The following is a 4945-nucleotide window of genomic DNA, read 5'->3' on the forward strand; positions in this document are numbered from 1 at the left end:
TATTGTTTGCTTTTAACAGGCTTTCAGGCCTGCCGGTAGTGCCTGTAAGACATCCATTATGGCCTGTGAGCCCTCTCTCTCCAATCATTCGCCCATTGTCAGTTCACAGCTGACAAGCTGCCTTTTTCTCTCTGTCTACTATCTCTCAGGAAAATCAATGCGATCTGATTTTGTGCCACCCTTGTCAGAGTGCTGTCAGGGCGCTATCTGAGTAATTAGAGTGGGATTTTTCTGAAATGCCATCGGCCGACAGACATGAACTCTTCCATTTTGTATGTGCATAGGTGATGCTCAATATCCACACAAGGCCATAACAAGGGAATTGAATGAAAGAAGAAATAAACAAGTGGAATAAACCAGTCGAGTGCAGGTTATCTAAAGGCCATCAGAGGGTTTGTAGTGGTTAGTAGCTCACAGAACCTGCCAGCCAGGCCTCCTGAGGATGCCAGAGCCAGAGACATGGATCTGAATGGACAGGAGGGGACAGCATACAGGGTGCAAAGCCGATCCCGGCTGTGATGAATTTCTCACTAGGCGACCATATCCCCTGAGTCAGCGAATCAGTCTGGGCACTGTGAGTGGTCAAGGTAAGGAAGGCAGGCAGAGGAGATGACTCTATCTTAAGCACCTGCACACAAAGTTCAAGAGAGCTCCAGCTTGAGAGCACTCCAGAACTTAGAGAAGGTCATTTTAGTGCCAAGAAGTATGAAAGGATATTTCAATAGAAAAAAAACTCAAAAACATTGAGAATTTATACACAGGGGGACCCCCAAACCTCTGTGTCAGCACTCCTACCTCCCATTGAAAGCTGTTCAATAAATCTCAGCCCTGTTGCCTCTCAGCCCTGAAAAGTGCCTTCAAACAAACTTGTTAAGCAAGAATTTGAGTTGTGTTTTTGTGGTATATATCACAGCTATCTGGGTACCTCTCCAGGGGGGGTGGATGCTGGAGAGATTGAGAAGGTACTTAAATGTGTATTATTGCCATGTCAAGTGGGGGAAAGCGGCCAGGATCATCGTGTTACTGGTCAGAGCTGTCGAATGAGAGCCCTTATCCACATAAGCTCTGCCTCTCCAGCCAAGCAAGAGACATTGATATATTACCCCAGCTGCCCGCCTGGAGTTCATTGGCTGAAGCCATCAAGCTGCTCTCCACACACTCACACACCACTTCCAGCACCTATAACAGTACAGTTTAGAGATGGTTCTTGAATGCCTTCAGCAGGGGGGCTGCCCCTTTACTGCCTCAATATCACAGGTAAGTGATAAACCTCAAAGTTTGCAAACATGGTCATACACACACACACACACACACACACATACAAACACATTCAGTCCCTAAGTGACTCCCTAGCAAGGAAACTGTAGTTTATCTGTGCTGCAGTTTATCCCCCATCATGTATTATTCAAGGCCCACTCCTGGTAAAAGGCTCAATAATGTATCAGATAAATAGGATATCTGATGTTAAGCATGTGGCCCATATCCAGTGACCAGGCTTAAGTAGGATTACTTCATGAGCAGAGCACTGCAGTGGCTAAGAGCAGGGGAAGGAAGGCCACACCGTAATCTGGGCCTGCAATCACAAAGAAGAGAAGAAAGGCCTCCATTATCAGAGAGGAGAGGAGAGGCAGGAGTCAGGACACATTTATTCATTCTCTATACTGACGTGTAAGGAAGTGGAACTCAATCAATAAGAAGAGAGGGGGAAAGCGATTGAAGGGACCAACTCTGATCTGGTTGGTTGTAACATCTTATAACATTATAGCGTGGTTTTGATCCACCTCTGGATTTATCAACCCACTAAACTACACACAACCATGAGAACCATACATCACTGTAGTTTGGTTGCTGCCTCTTCATCTCATCTTTCTTGATTTAGAACATGCATCACTCTGACATTATATTACCCAGCTTGGATCAACATAACCATGAGATTAAATAGCAATGTTTTAATATCCTGAAAATCGAGTATTGTGTCTATATTGTTCATCAAGTGGTGGCATCCCACACTGCCTGTTGTGTTTATTGCCAGGTGACTGGATCAAGCTATCAAGCATGTGAATCCTCCACACCTCCACACCCTTCAATAAGACTTGTTCTTAGAACCGTTAAGGGTGAGATACCAATATACATATATTACAGCAACAAACAACAGATGTATGCTCCAGGACCAACAAAACAATAGTTCACTTTTTTGATAGAAGACAACAATTGTTGGAGGAGTGATGTTTGTAATGTTGGTTCCCTATTGGTAGGTTAGTTCATGGGTAAGTCTACCCGAAACCCAGAAAATAATGATTGTGGCCATTTATAAACCTGAAAGGATGGTTTCTTCCCAAAAAAGCATAATGATAATAATTGTTCCATTGATATTTATCTGTGCTGCAAAAAGCTTTTTCTGTGTTGTAGAGGATCACACAAAAGTAGAAAGGCGAATATTACATTACATTAAAGAGATGATGTACTGGTTTAATATTTTCCTTCCTAAACGTACCTTTTCCTTCACATGTATGGTGTTATGAGAATCTAAATCCTTGTGGCCATGCTCATTAGCCCATTCTTAATGTTTTCATAATCAATGTTTCCAGCTCAGCCTTTTCTTCACACTCGTTCAATTGATCTCATTAATTGGTAGCTCTGTGACAAGGATGAATACTTAAAGGTTTCAGTCGCTCAAGAGAGAGAAAGCGAGAGAGAGAGACAAAGAGAGAGAGCGAGAGAGAGAGAGGCTTGGATGTCCTAATATGATTGCAGACTGCAGTGGTGGTGTGGTGTAATTGCTAGTTTAGAGATTATTGTATTGTATATGACAGCAGATGGGGAACAGTAGAGATGACAGCTTGGTCTCCAGGCACGCCACACTGACTGTGGCTCTGCTGTGCTGTCTGACTGGCTGCCTCTGCCTGCCTCACAGATGCTCCTTTTTAATATTTTATTCAGACCTACATGGGTTCAAATGATTTAGCTGCTGATTGAGTTTGCCTGCTGCAAAAGAACTAACAGAAAAGTCCCGCAAGGTCAAACCTCGTCCACCTGGCACTCCAGATAGGCTAACGCCAAATGCTTAGTGTCTGAAAGATTTCAGATAGTATTTGAACCCAGGTCTGCTTTTATTCAGATCAATCACACAGACACCCATAGAATGTCAGATGCAATGCACACTGGGAATGAATAACTAGAGGGGTTGATGCAGGGCCGGCGTTATGGGTGGGCCCTAGGGGGCCTGTACCTTCTTGCCCATCCCCCCAAAATATTGAAATATTGATAATCTTTTGGACGGAGACGCACGCCAACAGAAAGATGCATCAATCTCAGATAAAGCATCCGAGCGAGGGAAACAGCGCCCCTCTGTCTCCGTACATGTGGACCATGTATCTGACACTGTCTGGACAAAAGGAGTATGGCATGTCATACTTTTTCTGTCCAGACAGTATCAGATACATGGGATAAATATAGTAAGACAGAGGGGTGCTGTTTCGCTCGCTAGTTTCAGCAGAGAGGAAGAGGCGAAGCGAGGGGGCTCACTCTAGCCCAAATCTGTCCTGAATAAACCCAATGCTTTTCTATGGGCATAATATGCAGACCTAAGCTTGTCGCCTGCATTCCCAGCTTTGGGACAACGACTCGTATTGTTAGGGCGGAGACATGAGCATCTCGTCATCCTATACAAATCTCTGGTTTCAGCCACTTGCGAATTAGAAAAGAAAAGTTGGCGGGTGAAACGTTTGGATGCTGGCTTCCCCTAAAGTAAATTACTGTTATGCCAAAAATATATAATTACGCCTGTCTATATAAAGTCAATAGAAATACTTTACCAGAGCCTGACTGGCCACAGGGGATCATTAGCTTATTTGAAAAAAGAACTAGCTGTGGATTGTTTCAAATCACAATAGGCCTATGCCTATTTGCAAAGCCATCAATTTGAGCAGAGTGCGTGGCAATATTTCTTGTTGATTATTGAGTTGCAGCTCTCAGTGAAAAGCAAATGTGTGAAGATAATGTGTCTTGAGTATAATTTAAAATGTTGAGACAAGAAGAAGGGGAGAAGTGTCTGGTGAAGACATGGGTATCTCTCTCTAGAATGTGCTGCACTCAGCTCTCCAGAATGTGCTGCACTCAGCTCTCCAGAATGTGCTGCACTCAGCTCTCCAGAATGTGCTGCACTCAGCTCTCCAGTATGTGCTGCACTCAGCTCTCCAGAATGTGCTGCACTCAGCTCTCCAGAATGTGCTGCACTCAGCTCTCCAGAATGTGCTGCACTCAGCTCTCCAGAATGTGCTGCACTCAGCTCTCCAGAATGTGCTGCAATGTCTCCCACCAATTCTTGCACCTTCATTGTTTCTTTGTGTAAATTGTTTGCCTTTGATTGTTTATTTTTATCAATTCACCACTACATATGTAACCAGTAGGCCTAGAAGATGTACTGTTAACCCCTTTCATTTGGTCACATTACATGAATTTCTGTTAATGCATGTGTTGTATACATGTATACATGTATATGTCACGATCGTCTTTAGGTGAAAGAGAGGACCAAGGCGCAGCGTGATATAAATACATCTTCTATTTATTTGAAGATGAAACGAACACGAACACTAATACAAACTAGACAAAACAACAAACGACCGTGAAGCTAACAAACGAAAGTGCAGACACAAGCAACTAACGTCAAGACATAGACAATTACCCACAAACATCCCCCATGTCACACCCTGACCTAACTAAATTAATAAAGAAAACAAAGATAACTAAGGCCAGGGCGTGACAGTATATGCATGTACGTTCTCATTCTCGGAGTGGAAACGTTGTTTGCAGAGTTCACAACCTGCTACACTTGTGAGAAACAAGTTTTGGTTTATTTCATAAGCATCAATTTGGTGTTTTGTCCATTTTTTCATAATTTTTTTGTTTGGAGTGCTCCATGTGAACAATGAGCATGTGTGTGATT

Source organism: Salvelinus namaycush, chromosome 15, assembly GCF_016432855.1.
Source record: "Salvelinus namaycush isolate Seneca chromosome 15, SaNama_1.0, whole genome shotgun sequence".
Taxonomy (NCBI): Eukaryota; Metazoa; Chordata; class Actinopteri; order Salmoniformes; family Salmonidae; genus Salvelinus; species Salvelinus namaycush.